A 27,789-nucleotide genomic window follows, 5' to 3' on the forward strand; every position below is an offset into this window, starting at 1 on the left:
AAAAACAGATCGAACCTATGAAGGCACGGGCTCGTCCGGGATTTGAACCCGGGACCTCTCACACCCAAAGCGAGAATCATACCCCTAGACCAACGAGCCTGCTGCTGCAAAAGCCTTTCAAACATCTTCTGAAGTGTCTTTGTGAAAAAGCAGGGCCACTTGGAGACTCTCCTTCTAAGCGTGCCATAGCAATTGATGTTTTGTGCCAAGGGGTTTTTTTTTGCCTCTAGCAAGGCAAGAGGTAGTCAAGAAGCCCTATGCTAGCAAGCTGAACTGTGGCGCTGATGAGAAAAGCAGACCCTTTCTGGTAGTTGTACGCCTCCGCAGGACCTGGGCCCTTGCACCGTAGACTTCCAGACCAGAAGCACTGAAGGGCCTGCCATCTCTTGCGCCTGAGCCAGAGGAGCATGCCTCTTGTATTCAAGCACAATTGCTCGCTCAGTGCTCGATCAGGCGAGATTTATATGAGTGCCTCACAGGCCTGAAACACTCACCTGGGAGACGCGGGGTGGCTGAATTCCCAGAATGGCCTTCGATAGGAAAATCACCTCCTTTCCTCCCGACTCATTTCAGAATTGGGTGAAAATCGCAAGACAGTGTTCAGGGGTGCATGGGTACTGCCTACTCCCAGCTGCCTCTCTGTCTTCTTCATGTTAATTTCAAGTCACAAGGAGGGACCATTGCCATTCTGCTCCGCCCACCTAACCAGGAAACCCAGGTTGAGCTTGTCTGCCTGTTGTTGTTGCAGGGGCAGTGCCTTCTCTGCCCAAAAGTGGCAGGAGAGCCTCACTTCAAACGATGGAATCAACTGCTTAAGTAGAAACCAGCATGGTAGTTACAGTGATAAGGTGCAGCTCTAACAGAAGGCGTGACTGAGATGCCCCTTCCAGAAATACATGGAATGCTGATTGAGGGCCCAGCCGGAGGGTTGGTGGATTTCTTTTCATATGCTACAGCAGCTTGCAAAGATAGTGTTGTGGGGAGCTGGCTGTGCAAGCAGAGGAAGATTTAAGGGCAGAAAATAGACCTATCAGAAGTGCGATATGAACCCACAACTACATGAGCAAACCAGGATGCTTAGCTTAACTGAAGATCAAGCTCTCTTGAGGCTGCCGCCTTAGACCACTCGGCCATCCTGACAGCTGAGTCTGTGTTTAGGTCTGACTCCTCAGTCTGCACTTGTCGATGCTGCCGCTTGCAATGTTCCTATCAAGGTGACAGGTTTAAAGGCCCCACAATATAACATGGCCAAGAAAAAAAAAAGTAAAAAACAGAATAAGAAACCAGGCACATGCACGACTACGCAAAGATGCAGATAACTTTTTACCGGCCTGCAATAGTAATACAAGTTTTACACAGGTCACAAGTTTTTAAAGGCCATCCCTGAGTGAGACTAAGCTTTTAGGGAGCAAACACAAAAGCAGACACTGCCCATTGTTTCTGCCCGGTCTCGAACCGGGGACCTTTCGCGTGTTAGGCAAACGTGATAACCACTACACTACAGAAACAAGCATGAGGGCTTGACTGAAGGAGCAAAATTCCCCTCATATGTTTGCCCGATTGCCTCTATACTTGATCAGCAGTTGCTCGCAAAGCGAGGAGTAAGTGTGAAAATTGCAGCGTTGTCAGCCAGCAAGCGTACACTCAGATGTACTGAAAAGTCACAGCTGCGGGTAGAGACAAATATCTGATGCCTAAATGCCTGAAACCAGAGCCTGTGAAAGCATCACACAGAGCACACTGAAAGCAAGCAGGAAGGAAGCCAAGGCATGGTGATCCTTTTTTTCTCCTGAGGCTAAAAATATTTTGCACAACAATGCTTTGAGTGGAATGAGGAATCTTCAAGCTTTGTGTATTTTGAGTAAAATTTGTGTGTTTTCTGCTAAAAAGGGTGTGTTGGGGATTTGGACCCGGACACCAACGAGCGAGGGCACAGAAGCACCACTGCTCAGACCCTGCTCCTAGGGTTGAGGGCAGAGAGTGGGCGAATACATCGCAAGGCAAGAAAATGCACATGGTTCTCTCTTCTGCAATATGACTAGAGTCATTTCCATGGTCGTCATCGAACATGACATAAAACGCCTCTATCCTTTAGACCTTTTGGCCCATAATTACAAGAGGATGACTGAGTGAGACGCTCTGCCAAATTTGGCAGCCTCGCACTCAGTCATTTTCAAAATGCAGGGAAGCGCCGTATTTAGTAGAATACAGCGCACCCCTGTGCTTCCCTCTGCGCCAGCTCTAAATTAGCTGCCGAGCACCAACGCAGCCATCCTTGCGCCATGGTACAAGGATGGCTGCGTGGAGGGGGAAATTGTTTTTGTTCAGGAAGGCACACCTTCCTGCACAACAGAAATCTTCAGTGGCGATATGTTCGTGCAGCACACATAGAAAGAGCAAAAATGAGGAGAAATGAAAACATTTCTGCTCGTTTCTCCACTATAACGACACCCATTGTATGGCGCTTGGATTTTGGCGCTGCCACAGATTTACAAAAACTCGTAAAACTGGAGCAGCATCAAAATGCTATGGTGTTGCAGTGGCCCACCCAGAGCAACGCCCATTGCACGCCCCTTCCAGGGAAAGGGCTGCGTGTGAAGGGGCCGTATTTACAAGGTGGTGTTAAGCCACAAAACGTGGTTGAACGGCGTCTTGTAAATACGGCACAGTACATAGTGCCACCGGGGCGTCCCTAAAGATGATGTGCCGGTGGCGATAGGGCCTTGTAAGTCTGGCCCTTTCTTTGCTCAAGGTGTATGTTCTTGGTGAAGGTAGGAAAGCCATTTTCGCTCTCATACCTTCCTTCCTTGGCTGGCTTGACCACAGTAGGCCCAGGCTTCAATGGAAAGGTCAAAAAGGGAGCAACTGACTGCCGTAAGGTGTATCGTCTTCTCTTGGTGAGTTGAGACCGATGCCCTTGGAGCGTAGTACCTCACGATGGTGAGGGATAGACACAGCCTCTTTAATTTCAATTTACCTGTCAGGTGAGGTGGTAAATGCAAATAATGTGATAAAGCACAGCAACTTGCTGTTTCTGCCTGGCCTCGAACCAGGGACCTTTCGCGTGTAAGGCGAACGTGATAACCACTACACTACAGAAACAGACATGCCTGCTTATTTGCTTCATGTGGCTATGCATTGGACTGGAACCACTGCACTGGAAACAGACACACCTGCTTTCTTTATGTGGCTATGCTTTGGACTGGAATGCAAGGACTAAGGGACAATATTCATGACGCTCAAAGCTGAGCCTTTCTGACAGGATCTCTTCCTTTGGAAGAAAGGAACTGGGATCACTTTCATTCCAAGAGGTGATTTCAAAACCAGCCCTGCAATTACTTTGGAGAAGCACTGTGCATTTCATGTTCCAACGAGAAGTGCTGCTCCAACACAAAAAAGCAGTTAGAAAGAAATCCCGCACTCCTTCATCATGCCGAACTGCCTCGACACCAGTAGAAAGCATGCAATGCATTCCACCATGGCATCTTACAAGAGTGGAAAGCAGAAATACTCCTGTTTAAAAACAGATCGAACCTATGAAGGCACGGGCTCGTCCGGGATTTGAACCCGGGACCTCTCACACCCAAAGTGAGAATCATACCCCTAGACCAACGAGCCTGCTGCTGCAAAAGCCTTTCAAACATCTTCTGAAGTGTCTTTGTGAAAAAGCAGGGCCACTTGGAGACTCTCCTTCTAAGCGTGCCATAGCAATTGATGTTTTGTGCCAAGGGTTTTTTTTTTGCCTCTAGCAAGGCAAGAGGTAGTCAAGAAGCCCTATGCTAGCAAGCTGAACTGTGGCGCTGATGAGAAAAGCAGACCCTTTCTGGTAGTTGTACGCCTCCGCAGGACCTGGGCCCTTGCACCGTAGACTTCCAGACCAGAAGCACTGAAGGGCCTGCCATCTCTTGCGCCTGAGCCAGAGGAGCATGCCTCTTGTATTCAAGCACAATTGCTCGCTCAGTGCTCGATCAGGCGAGATTTATATGAGTGCCTCACAGGCCTGAAACACTCACCTGGGAGACGCGGGGTGGCTGAATTCCCAGAATGGCCTTCGATAGGAAAATCACCTCCTTTCCTCCCGACTCATTTCAGAATTGGGTGAAAATCGCAAGACAGTGTTCAGGGGTGCATGGGTACTGCCTACTCCCAGCTGCCTCTCTGTCTTCTTCATGTTAATTTCAAGTCACAAGGAGGGACCATTGCCATTCTGCTCCGCCCACCTAACCAGGAAACCCAGGTTGAGCTTGTCTGCCTGTTGTTGTTGCAGGGGCAGTGCCTTCTCTGCCCAAAAGTGGCAGGAGAGCCTCACTTCAAACGATGGAATCAACTGCTTAAGTAGAAACCAGCATGGTAGTTACAGTGATAAGGTGCAGCTCTAACAGAAGGCGTGACTGAGATGCCCCTTCCAGAAATACATGGAATGCTGATTGAGGGCCCAGCCGGAGGGTTGGTGGATTTCTTTTCATATGCTACAGCAGCTTGCAAAGATAGTGTTGTGGGGAGCTGGCTGTGCAAGCAGAGGAAGATTTAAGGGCAGAAAATAGACCTATCAGAAGTGCGATATGAACCCACAACTACATGAGCAAACCAGGATGCTTAGCTTAACTGAAGATCAAGCTCTCTTGAGGCTGCCGCCTTAGACCACTCGGCCATCCTGACAGCTGAGTCTGTGTTTAGGTCTGACTCCTCAGTCTGCACTTGTCGATGCTGCCGCTTGCAATGTTCCTATCAAGGTGACAGGTTTAAAGGCCCCACAATATAACATGGCCAAGAAAAAAAAAAGTAAAAAACAGAATAAGAAACCAGGCACATGCACGACTACGCAAAGATGCAGATAACTTTTTACCGGCCTGCAATAGTAATACAAGTTTTACACAGGTCACAAGTTTTTAAAGGCCATCCCTGAGTGAGACTAAGCTTTTAGGGAGCAAACACAAAAGCAGACACTGCCCATTGTTTCTGCCCGGTCTCGAACCGGGGACCTTTCGCGTGTTAGGCGAACGTGATAACCACTACACTACAGAAACAAGCATGAGGGCTTGACTGAAGGAGCAAAATTCCCCTCATATGTTTGCCCGATTGCCTCTATACTTGATCAGCAGTTGCTCGCAAAGCGAGGAGTAAGTGTGAAAATTGCAGCGTTGTCAGCCAGCAAGCGTACACTCAGATGTACTGAAAAGTCACAGCTGCGGGTAGAGACAAATATCTGATGCCTAAATGCCTGAAACCAGAGCCTGAGAAAGCATCACACAGAGCACACTGAAAGCAAGCAGGAAGGAAGCCAAGGCATGGTGATCCTTTTTTTCTCCTGAGGCTAAAAATATTTTGCACAACAATGCTTTGAGTGGAATGAGGAATCTTCAAGCTTTGTGTATTTTGAGTAAAATTTGAGTGTTTTCTGCTAAAAAGGGTGTGTTGGGGATTTGGACCCGGACACCAACGAGCGAGGGCACAGAAGCACCACTGCTCAGACCCTGCTCCTAGGGTTGAGGGCAGAGAGTGGGCGAATACATCGCAAGGCAAGAAAATGCACATGGTTCTCTCTTCTGCAATATGACTAGAGTCATTTCCATGGTCGTCATCGAACATGACATAAAACGCCTCTATCCTTTAGACCTTTTGGCCCATAATTACAAGAGGATGACTGAGTGAGACGCTCTGCCAAATTTGGCAGCCTCGCACTCAGTCATTTTCAAAATGCAGGGAAGCGCCGTATTTAGTAGAATACAGCGCACCCCTGTGCTTCCCTCTGCGCCAGCTCTAAATTAGCTGCCGAGCACCAACGCAGCCATCCTTGCGCCATGGTACAAGGATGGCTGCGTGGAGGGGGAAATTGTTTTTGTTCAGGAAGGCACACCTTCCTGCACAACAGAAATCTTCAGTGGCGATATGTTCGTGCAGCACACATAGAAAGAGCAAAAATGAGGAGAAATGAAAACATTTCTGCTCGTTTCTCCACTATAACGACACCCATTGTATGGCGCTTAGTTTTTGGCACTGCCACAGATTTACAAAAACTCGTAAAACTGGAGCAGCATCAAAATGCTATGGTGTTGCAGTGGCCCACCCAGAGCAACGCCCATTGCACGCCCCTTCCAGGGAAAGGGCTGCGTGTGAAGGGGCCGTATTTACAAGGTGGTGTTAAGCCACAAAACGTGGTTGAACGGCGTCTTGTAAATACGGCACAGTACATAGTGCCACCGGGGCGTCACTAAAGATGATGTGCCGGTGGCGATAGGGCCTTGTAAGTCTGGCCCTTTCTTTGCTCAAGGTGTATGTTCTTGGTGAAGGTAGGAAAGCCATTTTCGCTCTCATACCTTCCTTCCTTGGCTGGCTTGACCACAGTAGGCCCAGGCTTCAATGGAAAGGTCAAAAAGGGAGCAACTGACTGCCGTAAGGTGTATCGTCTTCTCTTGGTGAGTTGAGACCGATGCCCTTGGAGCGTAGTACCTCACGATGGTGAGGGATAGACACAGCCTCTTTAATTTCAATTTACCTGTCAGGTGAGGTGGTAAATGCAAATAATGTGATAAAGCACAGCAACTTGCTGTTTCTGCCTGGCCTCGAACCAGGGACCTTTCGCGTGTAAGGCGAACGTGATAACCACTACACTATAGAAACAGACATGCCTGCTTACTTGCTTCATGTGGCTATGCATTGGACTGGAACCACTGCACTGGAAACAGACACACCTGCTTTCTTTATGTGGCTATGCTTTGGACTGGAATGCAAGGACTAAGGGACAATATTCATGACGCTCAAAGCTGAGCCTTTCTGACAGGATCTCTTCCTTTGGAAGAAAGGAACTGGGATCACTTTCATTCCAAGAGGTGATTTCAAAACCAGCCCTGCAATTACTTTGGAGAAGCACTGTGCATTTCATGTTCCAACGAGAAGTGCTGCTCCAACACAAAAAAGCAGTTAGAAAGAAATCCCGCACTCCTTCATCATGCCGAACTGCCTCGACACCAGTAGAAAGCATGCAATGCATTCCACCATGGCATCTTACAAGAGTGGAAAGCAGAAATACTCCTGTTTAAAAACAGATCGAACCTATGAAGGCACGGGCTCGTCCGGGATTTGAACCCGGGACCTCTCACACCCAAAGCGAGAATCATACCCCTAGACCAAGGAGCCTGCTGCTGCAAAAGCCTTTCAAACATCTTCTGAAGTGTCTTTGTGAAAAAGCAGGGCCACTTTGAGACTCTCCTTCTAAGCGTGCCATAGCAATTGATGTTTTGTGCCAAGGGTTTTTTTTTTGCCTCTAGCAAGGCAAGAGGTAGTCAAGAAGCCCTATGCTAGCAAGCTGAACTGTGACGCTGATGAGAAAAGCAGACCCTTTCTGGTAGTTGTACGCCTCCGCAGGACCTGGGCCCTTGCACCGTAGACTTCCAGACCAGAAGCACTGAAGGGCCTGCCATCTCTTGCGCCTGAGCCAGAGGAGCATGCCTCTTGTATTCAAGCACAATTGCTCGCTCAGTGCTCGATCAGGCGAGATTTATATGAGTGCCTCACAGGCCTGAAACACTCACCTGGGAGACGCGGGGTGGCTGAATTCCCAGAATGGCCTTCGATAGGAAAATCACCTCCTTTCCTCCCGACTCATTTCAGAATTGGGTGAAAATCGCAAGACAGTGTTCAGGGGTGCATGGGTACTGCCTACTCCCAGCTGCCTCTCTGTCTTCTTCATGTTAATTTCAAGTCACAAGGAGGGACCATTGCCATTCTGCTCCGCCCACCTAACCAGGAAACCCAGGTTGAGCTTGTCTGCCTGTTGTTGTTGCAGGGGCAGTGCCTTCTCTGCCCAAAAGTGGCAGGAGAGCCTCACTTCAAACGATGGAATCAACTGCTTAAGTAGAAACCAGCATGGTAGTTACAGTGATAAGGTGCAGCTCTAACAGAAGGCGTGACTGAGATGCCCCTTCCAGAAATACATGGAATGCTGATTGAGGGCCCAGCCGGAGGGTTGGTGGATTTCTTTTCATATGCTACAGCAGCTTGCAAAGATAGTGTTGTGGGGAGCTGGCTGTGCAAGCAGAGGAAGATTTAAGGGCAGAAAATAGACCTATCAGAAGTGCGATATGAACCCACAACTACATGAGCAAACCAGGATGCTTAGCTTAACTGAAGATCAAGCTCTCTTGAGGCTGCCGCCTTAGACCACTCGGCCATCCTGACAGCTGAGTCTGTGTTTAGGTCTGACTCCTCAGTCTGCACTTGTCGATGCTGCCGCTTGCAATGTTCCTATCAAGGTGACAGGTTTAAAGGCCCCACAATATAACATGGCCAAGAAAAAAAAAAGTAAAAAACAGAATAAGAAACCAGGCACATGCACGACTACGCAAAGATGCAGATAACTTTTTACCGGCCTGCAATAGTAATACAAGTTTTACACAGGTCACAAGTTTTTAAAGGCCATCCCTGAGTGAGACTAAGCTTTTAGGGAGCAAACACAAAAGCAGACACTGCCCATTGTTTCTGCCCGGTCTCGAACCGGGGACCTTTCGCGTGTTAGGCGAACGTGATAACCACTACACTACAGAAACAAGCATGAGGGCTTGACTGAAGGAGCAAAATTCCCCTCATATGTTTGCCCGATTGCCTCTATACTTGATCAGCAGTTGCTCGCAAAGCGAGGAGTAAGTGTGAAAATTGCAGCGTTGTCAGCCAGCAAGCGTACACTCAGATGTACTGAAAAGTCACAGCTGCGGGTAGAGACAAATATCTGATGCCTAAATGCCTGAAACCAGAGCCTGTGAAAGCATCACACAGAGCACACTGAAAGCAAGCAGGAAGGAAGCCAAGGCATGGTGATCCTTTTTTTCTCCTGAGGCTAAAAATATTTTGCACAACAATGCTTTGAGTGGAATGAGGAATCTTCAAGCTTTGTGTATTTTGAGTAAAATTTGTGTGTTTTCTGCTAAAAAGGGTGTGTTGGGGATTTGGACCCGGACACCAACGAGCGAGGGCACAGAAGCACCACTGCTCAGACCCTGCTCCTAGGGTTGAGGGCAGAGAGTGGGCGAATACATCGCAAGGCAAGAAAATGCACATGGTTCTCTCTTCTGCAATATGACTAGAGTCATTTCCATGGTCGTCATCGAACATGACATAAAACGCCTCTATCCTTTAGACCTTTTGGCCCATAATTACAAGAGGATGACTGAGTGAGACGCTCTGCCAAATTTGGCAGCCTCGCACTCAGTCATTTTCAAAATGCAGGGAAGCGCCGTATTTAGTAGAATACAGCGCACCCCTGTGCTTCCCTCTGCGCCAGCTCTAAATTAGCTGCCGAGCACCAACGCAGCCATCCTTGCGCCATGGTACAAGGATGGCTGCGTGGAGGGGGAAATTGTTTTTGTTCAGGAAGGCACACCTTCCTGCACAACAGAAATCTTCAGTGGCGATATGTTCGTGCAGCACACATAGAAAGAGCAAAAATGAGGAGAAATGAAAACATTTCTGCTCGTTTCTCCACTATAACGACACCCATTGTATGGCGCTTGGATTTTGGCGCTGCCACAGATTTACAAAAACTCGTAAAACTGGAGCAGCATCAAAATGCTATGGTGTTGCAGTGGCCCACCCAGAGCAACGCCCATTGCACGCCCCTTCCAGGGAAAGGGCTGCGTGTGAAGGGGCCGTATTTACAAGGTGGTGTTAAGCCACAAAACGTGGTTGAACGGCGTCTTGTAAATACGGCACAGTACATAGTGCCACCGGGGCGTCACTAAAGATGATGTGCCGGTGGCGATAGGGCCTTGTAAGTCTGGCCCTTTCTTTGCTCAAGGTGTATGTTCTTGGTGAAGGTAGGAAAGCCATTTTCGCTCTCATACCTTCCTTCCTTGGCTGGCTTGACCACAGTAGGCCCAGGCTTCAATGGAAAGGTCAAAAAGGGAGCAACTGACTGCCGTAAGGTGTATCGTCTTCTCTTGGTGAGTTGAGACCGATGCCCTTGGAGCGTAGTACCTCACGATGGTGAGGGATAGACACAGCCTCTTTAATTTCAATTTACCTGTCAGGTGAGGTGGTAAATGCAAATAATGTGATAAAGCACAGCAACTTGCTGTTTCTGCCTGGCCTCGAACCAGGGACCTTTCGCGTGTAAGGCGAACGTGATAACCACTACACTACAGAAACAGACATGCCTGCTTATTTGCTTCATGTGGCTATGCATTGGACTGGAACCACTGCACTGGAAACAGACACACCTGCTTTCTTTATGTGGCTATGCTTTGGACTGGAATGCAAGGACTAAGGGACAATATTCATGACGCTCAAAGCTGAGCCTTTCTGACAGGATCTCTTCCTTTGGAAGAAAGGAACTGGGATCACTTTCATTCCAAGAGGTGATTTCAAAACCAGCCCTGCAATTACTTTGGAGAAGCACTGTGCATTTCATGTTCCAACGAGAAGTGCTGCTCCAACACAAAAAAGCAGTTAGAAAGAAATCCCGCACTCCTTCATCATGCCGAACTGCCTCGACACCAGTAGAAAGCATGCAATGCATTCCACCATGGCATCTTACAAGAGTGGAAAGCAGAAATACTCCTGTTTAAAAACAGATCGAACCTATGAAGGCACGGGCTCGTCCGGGATTTGAACCCGGGACCTCTCACACCCAAAGCGAGAATCATACCCCTAGACCAACGAGCCTGCTGCTGCAAAAGCCTTTCAAACATCTTCTGAAGTGTCTTTGTGAAAAAGCAGGGCCACTTGGAGACTCTCCTTCTAAGCGTGCCATAGCAATTGATGTTTTGTGCCAAGGGGTTTTTTTTTGCCTCTAGCAAGGCAAGAGGTAGTCAAGAAGCCCTATGCTAGCAAGCTGAACTGTGGCGCTGATGAGAAAAGCAGACCCTTTCTGGTAGTTGTACGCCTCCGCAGGACCTGGGCCCTTGCACCGTAGACTTCCAGACCAGAAGCACTGAAGGGCCTGCCATCTCTTGCGCCTGAGCCAGAGGAGCATGCCTCTTGTATTCAAGCACAATTGCTCGCTCAGTGCTCGATCAGGCGAGATTTATATGAGTGCCTCACAGGCCTGAAACACTCACCTGGGAGACGCGGGGTGGCTGAATTCCCAGAATGGCCTTCGATAGGAAAATCACCTCCTTTCCTCCCGACTCATTTCAGAATTGGGTGAAAATCGCAAGACAGTGTTCAGGGGTACATGGGTACTGCCTACTCCCAGCTGCCTCTCTGTCTTCTCCATGTTAATTTCAAGTCACAAGGAGGGACCATTGCCATTCTGCTCCGCCCACCTAACCAGGAAACCCAGGTTGAGCTTGTCTGCCTGTTGTTGTTGCAGGGGCAGTGCCTTCTCTGCCCAAAAGTGGCAGGAGAGCCTCACTTCAAACGATGGAATCAACTGCTTAAGTAGAAACCAGCATGGTAGTTACAGTGATAAGGTGCAGCTCTAACAGAAGGCGTGACTGAGATGCCCCTTCCAGAAATACATGGAATGCTGATTGAGGGCCCAGCCGGAGGGTTGGTGGATTTCTTTTCATATGCTACAGCAGCTTGCAAAGATAGTGTTGTGGGGAGCTGGCTGTGCAAGCAGAGGAAGATTTAAGGGCAGAAAATAGACCTATCAGAAGTGCGATATGAACCCACAACTACATGAGCAAACCAGGATGCTTAGCTTAACTGAAGATCAAGCTCTCTTGAGGCTGCCGCCTTAGACCACTCGGCCATCCTGACAGCTGAGTCTGTGTTTAGGTCTGACTCCTCAGTCTGCACTTGTCGATGCTGCCGCTTGCAATGTTCCTATCAAGGTGACAGGTTTAAAGGCCCCACAATATAACATGGCCAAGAAAAAAAAAAGTAAAAAACAGAATAAGAAACCAGGCACATGCACGACTACGCAAAGATGCAGATAACTTTTTACCGGCCTGCAATAGTAATACAAGTTTTACACAGGTCACAAGTTTTTAAAGGCCATCCCTGAGTGAGACTAAGCTTTTAGGGAGCAAACACAAAAGCAGACACTGCCCATTGTTTCTGCCCGGTCTCGAACCGGGGACCTTTCGCGTGTTAGGCGAACGTGATAACCACTACACTACAGAAACAAGCATGAGGGCTTGACTGAAGGAGCAAAATTCCCCTCATATGTTTGCCCGATTGCCTCTATACTTGATCAGCAGTTGCTCGCAAAGCGAGGAGTAAGTGTGAAAATTGCAGCGTTGTCAGCCAGCAAGCGTACACTCAGATGTACTGAAAAGTCACAGCTGCGGGTAGAGACAAATATCTGATGCCTAAATGCCTGAAACCAGAGCCTGTGAAAGCATCACACAGAGCACACTGAAAGCAAGCAGGAAGGAAGCCAAGGCATGGTGATCCTTTTTTTCTCCTGAGGCTAAAAATATTTTGCACAACAATGCTTTGAGTGGAATGAGGAATCTTCAAGCTTTGTGTATTTTGAGTAAAATTTGTGTGTTTTCTGCTAAAAAGGGTGTGTTGGGGATTTGGACCCGGACACCAACGAGCGAGGGCACAGAAGCACCACTGCTCAGACCCTGCTCCTAGGGTTGAGGGCAGAGAGTGGGCGAATACATCGCAAGGCAAGAAAATGCACATGGTTCTCTCTTCTGCAATATGACTAGAGTCATTTCCATGGTCGTCATCGAACATGACATAAAACGCCTCTATCCTTTAGACCTTTTGGCCCATAATTACAAGAGGATGACTGAGTGAGACGCTCTGCCAAATTTGGCAGCCTCGCACTCAGTCATTTTCAAAATGCAGGGAAGCGCCGTATTTAGTAGAATACAGCGCACCCCTGTGCTTCCCTCTGCGCCAGCTCTAAATTAGCTGCCGAGCACCAACGCAGCCATCCTTGCGCCATGGTACAAGGATGGCTGCGTGGAGGGGGAAATTGTTTTTGTTCAGGAAGGCACACCTTCCTGCACAACAGAAATCTTCAGTGGCGATATGTTCGTGCAGCACACATAGAAAGAGCAAAAATGAGGAGAAATGAAAACATTTCTGCTCGTTTCTCCACTATAACGACACCCATTGTATGGCGCTTGGATTTTGGCGCTGCCACAGATTTACAAAAACTCGTAAAACTGGAGCAGCATCAAAATGCTATGGTGTTGCAGTGGCCCACCCAGAGCAACGCCCATTGCACGCCCCTTCCAGGGAAAGGGCTGCGTGTGAAGGGGCCGTATTTACAAGGTGGTGTTAAGCCACAAAACGTGGTTGAACGGCGTCTTGTAAATACGGCACAGTACATAGTGCCACCGGGGCGTCACTAAAGATGATGTGCCGGTGGCGATAGGGCCTTGTAAGTCTGGCCCTTTCTTTGCTCAAGGTGTATGTTCTTGGTGAAGGTAGGAAAGCCATTTTCGCTCTCATACCTTCCTTCCTTGGCTGGCTTGACCACAGTAGGCCCAGGCTTCAATGGAAAGGTCAAAAAGGGAGCAACTGACTGCCGTAAGGTGTATCGTCTTCTCTTGGTGAGTTGAGACCGATGCCCTTGGAGCGTAGTACCTCACGATGGTGAGGGATAGACACAGCCTCTTTAATTTCAATTTACCTGTCAGGTGAGGTGGTAAATGCAAATAATGTGATAAAGCACAGCAACTTGCTGTTTCTGCCTGGCCTCGAACCAGGGACCTTTCGCGTGTAAGGCAAACGTGATAACCACTACACTACAGAAACAGACATGCCTGCTTATTTGCTTCATGTGGCTATGCATTGGACTGGAACCACTGCACTGGAAACAGACACACCTGCTTTCTTTATGTGGCTATGCTTTGGACTGGAATGCAAGGACTAAGGGACAATATTCATGACGCTCAAAGCTGAGCCTTTCTGACAGGATCTCTTCCTTTGGAAGAAAGGAACTGGGATCACTTTCATTCCAAGAGGTGATTTCAAAACCAGCCCTGCAATTACTTTGGAGAAGCACTGTGCATTTCATGTTCCAACGAGAAGTGCTGCTCCAACACAAAAAAGCAGTTAGAAAGAAATCCCGCACTCCTTCATCATGCCGAACTGCCTCGACACCAGTAGAAAGCATGCAATGCATTCCACCATGGCATCTTACAAGAGTGGAAAGCAGAAATACTCCTGTTTAAAAACAGATCGAACCTATGAAGGCACGGGCTCGTCCGGGATTTGAACCCGGGACCTCTCACACCCAAAGCGAGAATCATACCCCTAGACCAACGAGCCTGCTGCTGCAAAAGCCTTTCAAACATCTTCTGAAGTGTCTTTGTGAAAAAGCAGGGCCACTTGGAGACTCTCCTTCTAAGCGTGCCATAGCAATTGATGTTTTGTGCCAAGGGGTTTTTTTTTGCCTCTAGCAAGGCAAGAGGTAGTCAAGAAGCCCTATGCTAGCAAGCTGAACTGTGGCGCTGATGAGAAAAGCAGACCCTTTCTGGTAGTTGTACGCCTCCGCAGGACCTGGGCCCTTGCACCGTAGACTTCCAGACCAGAAGCACTGAAGGGCCTGCCATCTCTTGCGCCTGAGCCAGAGGAGCATGCCTCTTGTATTCAAGCACAATTGCTCGCTCAGTGCTCGATCAGGCGAGATTTATATGAGTGCCTCACAGGCCTGAAACACTCACCTGGGAGACGCGGGGTGGCTGAATTCCCAGAATGGCCTTCGATAGGAAAATCACCTCCTTTCCTCCCGACTCATTTCAGAATTGGGTGAAAATCGCAAGACAGTGTTCAGGGGTGCATGGGTACTGCCTACTCCCAGCTGCCTCTCTGTCTTCTTCATGTTAATTTCAAGTCACAAGGAGGGACCATTGCCATTCTGCTCCGCCCACCTAACCAGGAAACCCAGGTTGAGCTTGTCTGCCTGTTGTTGTTGCAGGGGCAGTGCCTTCTCTGCCCAAAAGTGGCAGGAGAGCCTCACTTCAAACGATGGAATCAACTGCTTAAGTAGAAACCAGCATGGTAGTTACAGTGATAAGGTGCAGCTCTAACAGAAGGCGTGACTGAGATGCCCCTTCCAGAAATACATGGAATGCTGATTGAGGGCCCAGCCGGAGGGTTGGTGGATTTCTTTTCATATGCTACAGCAGCTTGCAAAGATAGTGTTGTGGGGAGCTGGCTGTGCAAGCAGAGGAAGATTTAAGGGCAGAAAATAGACCTATCAGAAGTGCGATATGAACCCACAACTACATGAGCAAACCAGGATGCTTAGCTTAACTGAAGATCAAGCTCTCTTGAGGCTGCCGCCTTAGACCACTCGGCCATCCTGACAGCTGAGTCTGTGTTTAGGTCTGACTCCTCAGTCTGCACTTGTCGATGCTGCCGCTTGCAATGTTCCTATCAAGGTGACAGGTTTAAAGGCCCCACAATATAACATGGCCAAGAAAAAAAAAAGTAAAAAACAGAATAAGAAACCAGGCACATGCACGACTACGCAAAGATGCAGATAACTTTTTACCGGCCTGCAATAGTAATACAAGTTTTACACAGGTCACAAGTTTTTAAAGGCCATCCCTGAGTGAGACTAAGCTTTTAGGGAGCAAACACAAAAGCAGACACTGCCCATTGTTTCTGCCCGGTCTCGAACCGGGGACCTTTCGCGTGTTAGGCAAACGTGATAACCACTACACTACAGAAACAAGCATGAGGGCTTGACTGAAGGAGCAAAATTCCCCTCATATGTTTGCCCGATTGCCTCTATACTTGATCAGCAGTTGCTCGCAAAGCGAGGAGTAAGTGTGAAAATTGCAGCGTTGTCAGCCAGCAAGCGTACACTCAGATGTACTGAAAAGTCACAGCTGCGGGTAGAGACAAATATCTGATGCCTAAATGCCTGAAACCAGAGCCTGTGAAAGCATCACACAGAGCACACTGAAAGCAAGCAGGAAGGAAGCCAAGGCATGGTGATCCTTTTTTTCTCCTGAGGCTAAAAATATTTTGCACAACAATGCTTTGAGTGGAATGAGGAATCTTCAAGCTTTGTGTATTTTGAGTAAAATTTGTGTGTTTTCTGCTAAAAAGGGTGTGTTGGGGATTTGGACCCGGACACCAACGAGCGAGGGCACAGAAGCACCACTGCTCAGACCCTGCTCCTAGGGTTGAGGGCAGAGAGTGGGCGAATACATCGCAAGGCAAGAAAATGCACATGGTTCTCTCTTCTGCAATATGACTAGAGTCATTTCCATGGTCGTCATCGAACATGACATAAAACGCCTCTATCCTTTAGACCTTTTGGCCCATAATTACAAGAGGATGACTGAGTGAGACGCTCTGCCAAATTTGGCAGCCTCGCACTCAGTCATTTTCAAAATGCAGGGAAGCGCCGTATTTAGTAGAATACAGCGCACCCCTGTGCTTCCCTCTGCGCCAGCTCTAAATTAGCTGCCGAGCACCAACGCAGCCATCCTTGCGCCATGGTACAAGGATGGCTGCGTGGAGGGGGAAATTGTTTTTGTTCAGGAAGGCACACCTTCCTGCACAACAGAAATCTTCAGTGGCGATATGTTCGTGCAGCACACATAGAAAGAGCAAAAATGAGGAGAAATGAAAACATTTCTGCTCGTTTCTCCACTATAACGACACCCATTGTATGGCGCTTGGATTTTGGCGCTGCCACAGATTTACAAAAACTCGTAAAACTGGAGCAGCATCAAAATGCTATGGTGTTGCAGTGGCCCACCCAGAGCAACGCCCATTGCACGCCCCTTCCAGGGAAAGGGCTGCGTGTGAAGGGGCCGTATTTACAAGGTGGTGTTAAGCCACAAAACGTGGTTGAACGGCGTCTTGTAAATACGGCACAGTACATAGTGCCACCGGGGCGTCCCTAAAGATGATGTGCCGGTGGCGATAGGGCCTTGTAAGTCTGGCCCTTTCTTTGCTCAAGGTGTATGTTCTTGGTGAAGGTAGGAAAGCCATTTTCGCTCTCATACCTTCCTTCCTTGGCTGGCTTGACCACAGTAGGCCCAGGCTTCAATGGAAAGGTCAAAAAGGGAGCAACTGACTGCCGTAAGGTGTATCGTCTTCTCTTGGTGAGTTGAGACCGATGCCCTTGGAGCGTAGTACCTCACGATGGTGAGGGATAGACACAGCCTCTTTAATTTCAATTTACCTGTCAGGTGAGGTGGTAAATGCAAATAATGTGATAAAGCACAGCAACTTGCTGTTTCTGCCTGGCCTCGAACCAGGGACCTTTCGCGTGTAAGGCGAACGTGATAACCACTACACTACAGAAACAGACATGCCTGCTTATTTGCTTCATGTGGCTATGCATTGGACTGGAACCACTGCACTGGAAACAGACACACCTGCTTTCTTTATGTGGCTATGCTTTGGACTGGAATGCAAGGACTAAGGGACAATATTCATGACGCTCAAAGCTGAGCCTTTCTGACAGGATCTCTTCCTTTGGAAGAAAGGAACTGGGATCACTTTCATTCCAAGAGGTGATTTCAAAACCAGCCCTGCAATTACTTTGGAGAAGCACTGTGCATTTCATGTTCCAACGAGAAGTGCTGCTCCAACACAAAAAAGCAGTTAGAAAGAAATCCCGCACTCCTTCATCATGCCGAACTGCCTCGACACCAGTAGAAAGCATGCAATGCATTCCACCATGGCATCTTACAAGAGTGGAAAGCAGAAATACTCCTGTTTAAAAACAGATCGAACCTATGAAGGCACGGGCTCGTCCGGGATTTGAACCCGGGACCTCTCACACCCAAAGCGAGAATCATACCCCTAGACCAACGAGCCTGCTGCTGCAAAAGCCTTTCAAACATCTTCTGAAGTGTCTTTGTGAAAAAGCAGGGCCACTTTGAGACTCTCCTTCTAAGCGTGCCATAGCAATTGATGTTTTGTGCCAAGGGTTTTTTTTTTGCCTCTAGCAAGGCAAGAGGTAGTCAAGAAGCCCTATGCTAGCAAGCTGAACTGTGACGCTGATGAGAAAAGCAGACCCTTTCTGGTAGTTGTACGCCTCCGCAGGACCTGGGCCCTTGCACCGTAGACTTCCAGACCAGAAGCACTGAAGGGCCTGCCATCTCTTGCGCCTGAGCCAGAGGAGCATGCCTCTTGTATTCAAGCACAATTGCTCGCTCAGTGCTCGATCAGGCGAGATTTATATGAGTGCCTCACAGGCCTGAAACACTCACCTGGGAGACGCGGGGTGGCTGAATTCCCAGAATGGCCTTCGATAGGAAAATCACCTCCTTTCCTCCCGACTCATTTCAGAATTGGGTGAAAATCGCAAGACAGTGTTCAGGGGTGCATGGGTACTGCCTACTCCCAGCTGCCTCTCTGTCTTCTTCATGTTAATTTCAAGTCACAAGGAGGGACCATTGCCATTCTGCTCCGCCCACCTAACCAGGAAACCCAGGTTGAGCTTGTCTGCCTGTTGTTGTTGCAGGGGCAGTGCCTTCTCTGCCCAAAAGTGGCAGGAGAGCCTCACTTCAAACGATGGAATCAACTGCTTAAGTAGAAACCAGCATGGTAGTTACAGTGATAAGGTGCAGCTCTAACAGAAGGCGTGACTGAGATGCCCCTTCCAGAAATACATGGAATGCTGATTGAGGGCCCAGCCGGAGGGTTGGTGGATTTCTTTTCATATGCTACAGCAGCTTGCAAAGATAGTGTTGTGGGGAGCTGGCTGTGCAAGCAGAGGAAGATTTAAGGGCAGAAAATAGACCTATCAGAAGTGCGATATGAACCCACAACTACATGAGCAAACCAGGATGCTTAGCTTAACTGAAGATCAAGCTCTCTTGAGGCTGCCGCCTTAGACCACTCGGCCATCCTGACAGCTGAGTCTGTGTTTAGGTCTGACTCCTCAGTCTGCACTTGTCGATGCTGCCGCTTGCAATGTTCCTATCAAGGTGACAGGTTTAAAGGCCCCACAATATAACATGGCCAAGAAAAAAAAAAGTAAAAAACAGAATAAGAAACCAGGCACATGCACGACTACGCAAAGATGCAGATAACTTTTTACCGGCCTGCAATAGTAATACAAGTTTTACACAGGTCACAAGTTTTTAAAGGCCATCCCTGAGTGAGACTAAGCTTTTAGGGAGCAAACACAAAAGCAGACACTGCCCATTGTTTCTGCCCGGTCTCGAACCGGGGATCTTTCGCGTGTTAGGCGAACGTGATAACCACTACACTACAGAAACAAGCATGAGGGCTTGACTGAAGGAGCAAAATTCCCCTCATATGTTTGCCCGATTGCCTCTATACTTGATCAGCAGTTGCTCGCAAAGCGAGGAGTAAGTGTGAAAATTGCAGCGTTGTCAGCCAGCAAGCGTACACTCAGATGTACTGAAAAGTCACAGCTGCGGGTAGAGACAAATATCTGATGCCTAAATGCCTGAAACCAGAGCCTGTGAAAGCATCACACAGAGCACACTGAAAGCAAGCAGGAAGGAAGCCAAGGCATGGTGATGTTTTTTTTCTCCTGAGGCTAAAAATATTTTGCACAACAATGCTTTGAGTGGAATGAGGAATCTTCAAGCTTTGTGTATTTTGAGTAAAATTTGAGTGTTTTCTGCTAAAAAGGGTGTGTTGGGGATTTGGACCCGGACACCAACGAGCGAGGGCACAGAAGCACCACTGCTCAGACCCTGCTCCTAGGGTTGAGGGCAGAGAGTGGGCGAATACATCGCAAGGCAAGAAAATGCACATGGTTCTCTCTTCTGCAATATGACTAGAGTCATTTCCATGGTCGTCATCGAACATGACATAAAACGCCTCTATCCTTTAGACCTTTTGGCCCATAATTACAAGAGGATGACTGAGTGAGACGCTCTGCCAAATTTGGCAGCCTCGCACTCAGTCATTTTCAAAATGCAGGGAAGCGCCGTATTTAGTAGAATACAGCGCACCCCTGTGCTTCCCTCTGTGCCAGCTCTAAATTAGCTGCCGAGCACCAACGCAGCCATCCTTGCGCCATGGTACAAGGATGGCTGCGTGGAGGGGGAAATTGTTTTTGTTCAGGAAGGCACACCTTCCTGCACAACAGAAATCTTCAGTGGCGATATGTTCGTGCAGCACACATAGAAAGAGCAAAAATGAGGAGAAATGAAAACATTTCTGCTCGTTTCTCCACTATAACGACACCCATTGTATGGCGCTTGGTTTTTGGCGCTGCCACAGATTTACAAAAACTCGTAAAACTGGAGCAGCATCAAAATGCTATGGTGTTGCAGTGGCCCACCCAGAGCAACGCCCATTGCACGCCCCTTCCAGGGAAAGGGCTGCGTGTGAAGGGGCCGTATTTACAAGGTGGTGTTAAGCCACAAAACGTGGTTGAACGGCGTCTTGTAAATACGGCACAGTACATAGTGCCACCGGGGCGTCACTAAAGATGATGTGCCGGTGGCGATAGGGCCTTGTAAGTCTGGCCCTTTCTTTGCTCAAGGTGTATGTTCTTGGTGAAGGTAGGAAAGCCATTTTCGCTCTCATACCTTCCTTCCTTGGCTGGCTTGACCACAGTAGGCCCAGGCTTCAATGGAAAGGTCAAAAAGGGAGCAACTGACTGCCGTAAGGTGTATCGTCTTCTCTTGGTGAGTTGAGACCGATGCCCTTGGAGCGTAGTACCTCACGATGGTGAGGGATAGACACAGCCTCTTTAATTTCAATTTACCTGTCAGGTGAGGTGGTAAATGCAAATAATGTGATAAAGCACAGCAACTTGCTGTTTCTGCCTGGCCTCGAACCAGGGACCTTTCGCGTGTAAGGCGAACGTGATAACCACTACACTATAGAAACAGACATGCCTGCTTACTTCCTTCATGTGGCTATGCATTGGACTGGAACCACTGCACAGGAAACAGACACACCTGCTTTCTTTATGTGGCTATGCTTTGGACTGGAATGCAAGGACTAAGGGACAATATTCATGACGCTCAAAGCTGAGCCTTTCTGACAGGATCTCTTCCTTTGGAAGAAAGGAACTGGGATCACTTTCATTCCAAGAGGTGATTTCAAAACCAGCCCTGCAATTACTTTGGAGAAGCACTGTGCATTTCATGTTCCAACGAGAAGTGCTGCTCCAACACAAAAAAGCAGTTAGAAAGAAATCCCGCACTCCTTCATCATGCCGAACTGCCTCGACACCAGTAGAAAGCATGCAATGCATTCCACCATGGCATCTTACAAGAGTGGAAAGCAGAAATACTCCTGTTTAAAAACAGATCGAACCTATGAAGGCACGGGCTCGTCCGGGATTTGAACCCGGGACCTCTCACACCCAAAGCGAGAATCATACCCCTAGACCAACGAGCCTGCTGCTGCAAAAGCCTTTCAAACATCTTCTGAAGTGTCTTTGTGAAAAAGCAGGGCCACTTGGAGACTCTCCTTCTAAGCGTGCCATAGCAATTGATGTTTTGTGCCAAGGGTTTTTTTTTTGCCTCTAGCAAGGCAAGAGGTAGTCAAGAAGCCCTATGCTAGCAAGCTGAACTGTGGCGCTGATGAGAAAAGCAGACCCTTTCTGGTAGTTGTACGCCTCCGCAGGACCTGGGCCCTTGCACCGTAGACTTCCAGACCAGAAGCACTGAAGGGCCTGCCATCTCTTGCGCCTGAGCCAGAGGAGCATGCCTCTTGTATTCAAGCACAATTGCTCGCTCAGTGCTCGATCAGGCGAGATTTATATGAGTGCCTCACAGGCCTGAAACACTCACCTGGGAGACGCGGGGTGGCTGAATTCCCAGAATGGCCTTCGATAGGAAAATCACCTCCTTTCCTCCCGACTCATTTCAGAATTGGGTGAAAATCGCAAGACAGTGTTCAGGGGTGCATGGGTACTGCCTACTCCCAGCTGCCTCTCTGTCTTCTTCATGTTAATTTCAAGTCACAAGGAGGGACCATTGCCATTCTGCTCCGCCCACCTAACCAGGAAACCCAGGTTGAGCTTGTCTGCCTGTTGTTGTTGCAGGGGCAGTGCCTTCTCTGCCCAAAAGTGGCAGGAGAGCCTCACTTCAAACGATGGAATCAACTGCTTAAGTAGAAACCAGCATGGTAGTTACAGTGATAAGGTGCAGCTCTAACAGAAGGCGTGACTGAGATGCCCCTTCCAGAAATACATGGAATGCTGATTGAGGGCCCAGCCGGAGGGTTGGTGGATTTCTTTTCATATGCTACAGCAGCTTGCAAAGATAGTGTTGTAGGGAGCTGGCTGTGCAAGCAGAGGAAGATTTAAGGGCAGAAAATAGACCTATCAGAAGTGCGATATGAACCCACAACTACATGAGCAAACCAGGATGCTTAGCTTAACTGAAGATCAAGCTCTCTTGAGGCTGCCGCCTTAGACCACTCGGCCATCCTGACAGCTGAGTCTGTGTTTAGGTCTGACTCCTCAGTCTGCACTTGTCGATGCTGCCGCTTGCAATGTTCCTATCAAGGTGACAGGTTTAAAGGCCCCACAATATAACATGGCCAAGAAAAAAAAAAGTAAAAAACAGAATAAGAAACCAGGCACATGCACGACTACGCAAAGATGCAGATAACTTTTTACCGGCCTGCAATAGTAATACAAGTTTTACACAGGTCACAAGTTTTTAAAGGCCATCCCTGAGTGAGACTAAGCTTTTAGGGAGCAAACACAAAAGCAGACACTGCCCATTGTTTCTGCCCGGTCTCGAACCGGGGACCTTTCGCGTGTTAGGCGAACGTGATAACCACTACACTACAGAAACAAGCATGAGGGCTTGACTGAAGGAGCAAAATTCCCCTCATATGTTTGCCCGATTGCCTCTATACTTGATCAGCAGTTGCTCGCAAAGCGAGGAGTAAGTGTGAAAATTGCAGCGTTGTCAGCCAGCAAGCGTACACTCAGATGTACTGAAAAGTCACAGCTGCGGGTAGAGACAAATATCTGATGCCTAAATGCCTGAAACCAGAGCCTGTGAAAGCATCACACAGAGCACACTGAAAGCAAGCAGGAAGGAAGCCAAGGCATGGTGATCCTTTTTTTCTCCTGAGGCTAAAAATATTTTGCACAACAATGCTTTGAGTGGAATGAGGAATCTTCAAGCTTTGTGTATTTTGAGTAAAATTTGAGTATTTTCTGCTAAAAAGGGTGTGTTGGGGATTTGGACCCGGACACCAACGAGCGAGGGCACAGAAGCACCACTGCTCAGACCCTGCTCCTAGGGTTGAGGGCAGAGAGTGGGCGAATACATCGCAAGGCAAGAAAATGCACATGGTTCTCTCTTCTGCAATATGACTAGAGTCATTTCCATGGTCGTCATCGAACATGACATAAAACGCCTCTATCCTTTAGACCTTTTGGCCCATAATTACAAGAGGATGACTGAGTGAGACGCTCTGCCAAATTTGGCAGCCTCGCACTCAGTCATTTTCAAAATGCAGGGAAGCGCCGTATTTAGTAGAATACAGCGCACCCCTGTGCTTCCCTCTGCGCCAGCTCTAAATTAGCTGCCGAGCACCAACGCAGCCATCCTTGCGCCATGGTACAAGGATGGCTGCGTGGAGGGGGAAATTGTTTTTGTTCAGGAAGGCACACCTTCCTGCACAACAGAAATCTTCAGTGGCGATATGTTCGTGCAGCACACATAGAAAGAGCAAAAATGAGGAGAAATGAAAACATTTCTGCTCGTTTCTCCACTATAACGACACCCATTGTATGGCGCTTGGTTTTTGGCGCTGCCACAGATTTACAAAAACTCGTAAAACTGGAGCAGCATCAAAATGCTATGGTGTTGCAGTGGCCCACCCAGAGCAACGCCCATTGCACGCCCCTTCCAGGGAAAGGGCTGCGTGTGAAGGGGCCGTATTTACAAGGTGGTGTTAAGCCACAAAACGTGGTTGAACGGCGTCTTGTAAATACGGCACAGTACATAGTGCCACCGGGGCGTCACTAAAGATGATGTGCCGGTGGCGATAGGGCCTTGTAAGTCTGGCCCTTTCTTTGCTCAAGGTGTATGTTCTTGGTGAAGGTAGGAAAGCCATTTTCGCTCTCATACCTTCCTTCCTTGGCTGGCTTGACCACAGTAGGCCCAGGCTTCAATGGAAAGGTCAAAAAGGGAGCAACTGACTGCCGTAAGGTGTATCGTCTTCTCTTGGTGAGTTGAGACCGATGCCCTTGGAGCGTAGTACCTCACGATGGTGAGGGATAGACACAGCCTCTTTAATTTCAATTTACCTGTCAGGTGAGGTGGTAAATGCAAATAATGTGATAAAGCACAGCAACTTGCTGTTTCTGCCTGGCCTCGAACCAGGGACCTTTCGCGTGTAAGGCGAACGTGATAACCACTACACTACAGAAACAGACATGCCTGCTTATTTGCTTCATGTGGCTATGCATTGGACTGGAACCACTGCACTGGAAACAGACACACCTGCTTTCTTTATGTGGCTATGCTTTGGACTGGAATGCAAGGACTAAGGGACAATATTCATGACGCTCAAAGCTGAGCCTTTCTGACAGGATCTCTTCCTTTGGAAGAAAGGAACTGGGATCACTTTCATTCCAAGAGGTGATTTCAAAACCAGCCCTGCAATTACTTTGGAGAAGCACTGTGCATTTCATGTTCCAACGAGAAGTGCTGCTCCAACACAAAAAAGCAGTTAGAAAGAAATCCCGCACTCCTTCATCATGCCGAACTGCCTCGACACCAGTAGAAAGCATGCAATGCATTCCACCATGGCATCTTACAAGAGTGGAAAGCAGAAATACTCCTGTTTAAAAACAGATCGAACCTATGAAGGCACGGGCTCGTCCGGGATTTGAACCCGGGACCGCTCACACCCAAAGCGAGAATCATACCCCTAGACCAACGAGCCTGCTGCTGCAAAAGCCTTTCAAACATCTTCTGAAGTGTCTTTGTGAAAAAGCAGGGCCACTTGGAGACTCTCCTTCTAAGCGTGCCATAGCAATTGATGTTTTGTGCCAAGGGTTTTTTTTTTGCCTCTAGCAAGGCAAGAGGTAGTCAAGAAGCCCTATGCTAGCAAGCTGAACTGTGGCGCTGATGAGAAAAGCAGACCCTTTCTGGTAGTTGTACGCCTCCGCAGGACCTGGGCCCTTGCACCGTAGACTTCCAGACCAGAAGCACTGAAGGGCCTGCCATCTCTTGCGCCTGAGCCAGAGGAGCATGCCTCTTGTATTCAAGCACAATTGCTCGCTCAGTGCTCGATCAGGCGAGATTTATATGAGTGCCTCACAGGCCTGAAACACTCACCTGGGAGACGCGGGGTGGCTGAATTCCCAGAATGGCCTTCGATAGGAAAATCACCTCCTTTCCTCCCGACTCATTTCAGAATTGGGTGAAAATCGCAAGACAGTGTTCAGGGGTGCATGGGTACTGCCTACTCCCAGCTGCCTCTCTGTCTTCTTCATGTTAATTTCAAGTCACAAGGAGGGACCATTGCCATTCTGCTCTGCCCACCTAACCAGGAAACCCAGGTTGAGCTTGTCTGCCTGTTGTTGTTGCAGGGGCAGTGCCTTCTCTGCCCAAAAGTGGCAGGAGAGCCTCACTTCAAACGATGGAATCAACTGCTTAAGTAGAAACCAGCATGGTAGTTACAGTGATAAGGTGCAGCTCTAACAGAAGGCGTGACTGAGATGCCCCTTCCAGAAATACATGGAATGCTGATTGAGGGCCCAGCCGGAGGGTTGGTGGATTTCTTTTCATATGCTACAGCAGCTTGCAAAGATAGTGTTGTGGGGAGCTGGCTGTGCAAGCAGAGGAAGATTTAAGGGCAGAAAATAGACCTATCAGAAGTGCGATATGAACCCACAACTACATGAGCAAACCAGGATGCTTAGCTTAACTGAAGATCAAGCTCTCTTGAGGCTGCCGCCTTAGACCACTCGGCCATCCTGACAGCTGAGTCTGTGTTTAGGTCTGACTCCTCAGTCTGCACTTGTCGATGCTGCCGCTTGCAATGTTCCTATCAAGGTGACAGGTTTAAAGGCCCCACAATATAACATGGCCAAGAAAAAAAAAAGTAAAAAACAGAATAAGAAACCAGGCACATGCACGACTACGCAAAGATGCAGATAACTTTTTACCGGCCTGCAATAGTAATACAAGTTTTACACAGGTCACAAGTTTTTAAAGGCCATCCCTGAGTGAGACTAAGCTTTTAGGGAGCAAACACAAAAGCAGACACTGCCCATTGTTTCTGCCCGGTCTCGAACCGGGGACCTTTCGCGTGTTAGGCGAACGTGATAACCACTACACTACAGAAACAAGCATGAGGGCTTGACTGAAGGAGCAAAATTCCCCTCATATGTTTGCCCGATTGCCTCTATACTTGATCAGCAGTTGCTCGCAAAGCGAGGAGTAAGTGTGAAAATTGCAGCGTTGTCAGCCAGCAAGCGTACACTCAGATGTACTGAAAAGTCACAGCTGCGGGTAGAGACAAATATCTGATGCCTAAATGCCTGAAACCAGAGCCTGTGAAAGCATCACACAGAGCACACTGAAAGCAAGCAGGAAGGAAGCCAAGGCATGGTGATCCTTTTTTTCTCCTGAGGCTAAAAATATTTTGCACAACAATGCTTTGAGTGGAATGAGGAATCTTCAAGCTTTGTGTATTTTGAGTAAAATTTGTGTGTTTTCTGCTAAAAAGGGTGTGTTGGGGATTTGGACCCGGACACCAACGAGCGAGGGCACAGAAGCACCACTGCTCAGACCCTGCTCCTAGGGTTGAGGGCAGAGAGTGGGCGAATACATCGCAAGGCAAGAAAATGCACATGGTTCTCTCTTCTGCAATATGACTAGAGTCATTTCCATGGTCGTCATCGAACATGACATAAAACGCCTCTATCCTTTAGACCTTTTGGCCCATAATTACAAGAGGATGACTGAGTGAGACGCTCTGCCAAATTTGGCAGCCTCGCACTCAGTCATTTTCAAAATGCAGGGAAGCGCCGTATTTAGTAGAATACAGCGCACCCCTGTGCTTCCCTCTGCGCCAGCTCTAAATTAGCTGCCGAGCACCAACGCAGCCATCCTTGCGCCATGGTACAAGGATGGCTGCGTGGAGGGGGAAATTGTTTTTGTTCAGGAAGGCACACCTTCCTGCACAACAGAAATCTTCAGTGGCGATATGTTCGTGCAGCACACATAGAAAGAGCAAAAATGAGGAGAAATGAAAACATTTCTGCTCGTTTCTCCACTATAACGACACCCATTGTATGGCGCTTGGATTTTGGCGCTGCCACAGATTTACAAAAACTCGTAAAACTGGAGCAGCATCAAAATGCTATGGTGTTGCAGTGGCCCACCCAGAGCAACGCCCATTGCACGCCCCTTCCAGGGAAAGGGCTGCGTGTGAAGGGGCCGTATTTACAAGGTGGTGTTAAGCCACAAAACGTGGTTGAACGGCGTCTTGTAAATACGGCACAGTACATAGTGCCACCGGGGCGTCACTAAAGATGATGTGCCGGTGGCGATAGGGCCTTGTAAGTCTGGCCCTTTCTTTGCTCAAGGTGTATGTTCTTGGTGAAGGTAGGAAAGCCATTTTCGCTCTCATACCTTCCTTCCTTGGCTGGCTTGACCACAGTAGGCCCAGGCTTCAATGGAAAGGTCAAAAAGGGAGCAACTGACTGCCGTAAGGTGTATCGTCTTCTCTTGGTGAGTTGAGACCGATGCCCTTGGAGCGTAGTACCTCACGATGGTGAGGGATAGACACAGCCTCTTTAATTTCAATTTACCTGTCAGGTGAGGTGGTAAATGCAAATAATGTGATAAAGCACAGCAACTTGCTGTTTCTGCCTGGCCTCGAACCAGGGACCTTTCGCGTGTAAGGCGAACGTGATAACCACTACACTACAGAAACAGACATGCCTGCTTATTTGCTTCCTGTGGCTATGCATTGGACTGGAACCACTGC

At 48.4% G+C, this 27,789-nt stretch overlaps 23 non-coding genes across 23 annotated transcripts; all 23 read right to left on the minus strand.

The window, feature by feature from the left end:
- Nucleotides 1-27: 27 nt before the first annotated feature.
- TRNAP-UGG (transfer RNA proline (anticodon UGG)) lies at nt 28-99 on the minus strand. The gene has a single exon. It is a non-coding gene; the product is annotated as a tRNA-Pro (tRNA).
- A 1,336-nt stretch (nt 100-1,435) lies between these two features.
- On the minus strand, nt 1,436-1,508 carry TRNAV-AAC (transfer RNA valine (anticodon AAC)). Its single transcript has one exon. It is a non-coding gene; the product is annotated as a tRNA-Val (tRNA).
- A 1,521-nt stretch (nt 1,509-3,029) lies between these two features.
- On the minus strand, nt 3,030-3,102 carry TRNAV-UAC (transfer RNA valine (anticodon UAC)). The gene has a single exon. It is a non-coding gene; the product is annotated as a tRNA-Val (tRNA).
- A 444-nt stretch (nt 3,103-3,546) lies between these two features.
- On the minus strand, nt 3,547-3,618 carry TRNAP-UGG (transfer RNA proline (anticodon UGG)). Its single transcript has one exon. It is a non-coding gene; the product is annotated as a tRNA-Pro (tRNA).
- Nucleotides 3,619-4,954: 1,336 nt separating this feature from the next.
- On the minus strand, nt 4,955-5,027 carry TRNAV-AAC (transfer RNA valine (anticodon AAC)). Its single transcript has one exon. It is a non-coding gene; the product is annotated as a tRNA-Val (tRNA).
- Nucleotides 5,028-6,548: 1,521 nt separating this feature from the next.
- On the minus strand, nt 6,549-6,621 carry TRNAV-UAC (transfer RNA valine (anticodon UAC)). Its single transcript has one exon. It is a non-coding gene; the product is annotated as a tRNA-Val (tRNA).
- A 1,852-nt stretch (nt 6,622-8,473) lies between these two features.
- On the minus strand, nt 8,474-8,546 carry TRNAV-AAC (transfer RNA valine (anticodon AAC)). Its single transcript has one exon. It is a non-coding gene; the product is annotated as a tRNA-Val (tRNA).
- Nucleotides 8,547-10,067: 1,521 nt separating this feature from the next.
- On the minus strand, nt 10,068-10,140 carry TRNAV-UAC (transfer RNA valine (anticodon UAC)). The gene has a single exon. It is a non-coding gene; the product is annotated as a tRNA-Val (tRNA).
- Nucleotides 10,141-10,584: 444 nt separating this feature from the next.
- Nucleotides 10,585-10,656, minus strand: TRNAP-UGG (transfer RNA proline (anticodon UGG)). Its single transcript has one exon. It is a non-coding gene; the product is annotated as a tRNA-Pro (tRNA).
- Nucleotides 10,657-11,992: 1,336 nt separating this feature from the next.
- On the minus strand, nt 11,993-12,065 carry TRNAV-AAC (transfer RNA valine (anticodon AAC)). Its single transcript has one exon. It is a non-coding gene; the product is annotated as a tRNA-Val (tRNA).
- Nucleotides 12,066-13,586: 1,521 nt separating this feature from the next.
- Nucleotides 13,587-13,659, minus strand: TRNAV-UAC (transfer RNA valine (anticodon UAC)). Its single transcript has one exon. It is a non-coding gene; the product is annotated as a tRNA-Val (tRNA).
- A 444-nt stretch (nt 13,660-14,103) lies between these two features.
- Nucleotides 14,104-14,175, minus strand: TRNAP-UGG (transfer RNA proline (anticodon UGG)). Its single transcript has one exon. It is a non-coding gene; the product is annotated as a tRNA-Pro (tRNA).
- Nucleotides 14,176-15,511: 1,336 nt separating this feature from the next.
- Nucleotides 15,512-15,584, minus strand: TRNAV-AAC (transfer RNA valine (anticodon AAC)). The gene has a single exon. It is a non-coding gene; the product is annotated as a tRNA-Val (tRNA).
- Nucleotides 15,585-17,105: 1,521 nt separating this feature from the next.
- Nucleotides 17,106-17,178, minus strand: TRNAV-UAC (transfer RNA valine (anticodon UAC)). The gene has a single exon. It is a non-coding gene; the product is annotated as a tRNA-Val (tRNA).
- Nucleotides 17,179-17,622: 444 nt separating this feature from the next.
- Nucleotides 17,623-17,694, minus strand: TRNAP-UGG (transfer RNA proline (anticodon UGG)). Its single transcript has one exon. It is a non-coding gene; the product is annotated as a tRNA-Pro (tRNA).
- A 1,336-nt stretch (nt 17,695-19,030) lies between these two features.
- On the minus strand, nt 19,031-19,103 carry TRNAV-AAC (transfer RNA valine (anticodon AAC)). The gene has a single exon. It is a non-coding gene; the product is annotated as a tRNA-Val (tRNA).
- Nucleotides 19,104-20,624: 1,521 nt separating this feature from the next.
- TRNAV-UAC (transfer RNA valine (anticodon UAC)) lies at nt 20,625-20,697 on the minus strand. Its single transcript has one exon. It is a non-coding gene; the product is annotated as a tRNA-Val (tRNA).
- Nucleotides 20,698-21,141: 444 nt separating this feature from the next.
- Nucleotides 21,142-21,213, minus strand: TRNAP-UGG (transfer RNA proline (anticodon UGG)). The gene has a single exon. It is a non-coding gene; the product is annotated as a tRNA-Pro (tRNA).
- Nucleotides 21,214-22,549: 1,336 nt separating this feature from the next.
- TRNAV-AAC (transfer RNA valine (anticodon AAC)) lies at nt 22,550-22,622 on the minus strand. The gene has a single exon. It is a non-coding gene; the product is annotated as a tRNA-Val (tRNA).
- A 1,521-nt stretch (nt 22,623-24,143) lies between these two features.
- Nucleotides 24,144-24,216, minus strand: TRNAV-UAC (transfer RNA valine (anticodon UAC)). The gene has a single exon. It is a non-coding gene; the product is annotated as a tRNA-Val (tRNA).
- Nucleotides 24,217-24,660: 444 nt separating this feature from the next.
- On the minus strand, nt 24,661-24,732 carry TRNAP-UGG (transfer RNA proline (anticodon UGG)). The gene has a single exon. It is a non-coding gene; the product is annotated as a tRNA-Pro (tRNA).
- Nucleotides 24,733-26,068: 1,336 nt separating this feature from the next.
- On the minus strand, nt 26,069-26,141 carry TRNAV-AAC (transfer RNA valine (anticodon AAC)). Its single transcript has one exon. It is a non-coding gene; the product is annotated as a tRNA-Val (tRNA).
- A 1,521-nt stretch (nt 26,142-27,662) lies between these two features.
- Nucleotides 27,663-27,735, minus strand: TRNAV-UAC (transfer RNA valine (anticodon UAC)). The gene has a single exon. It is a non-coding gene; the product is annotated as a tRNA-Val (tRNA).
- Nucleotides 27,736-27,789: the final 54 nt, after the last annotated feature.

This window comes from Pleurodeles waltl, chromosome 10 (assembly GCF_031143425.1).
Source record: "Pleurodeles waltl isolate 20211129_DDA chromosome 10, aPleWal1.hap1.20221129, whole genome shotgun sequence".
Lineage (NCBI taxonomy): Eukaryota > Metazoa > Chordata > Amphibia > Caudata > Salamandridae > Pleurodeles > Pleurodeles waltl.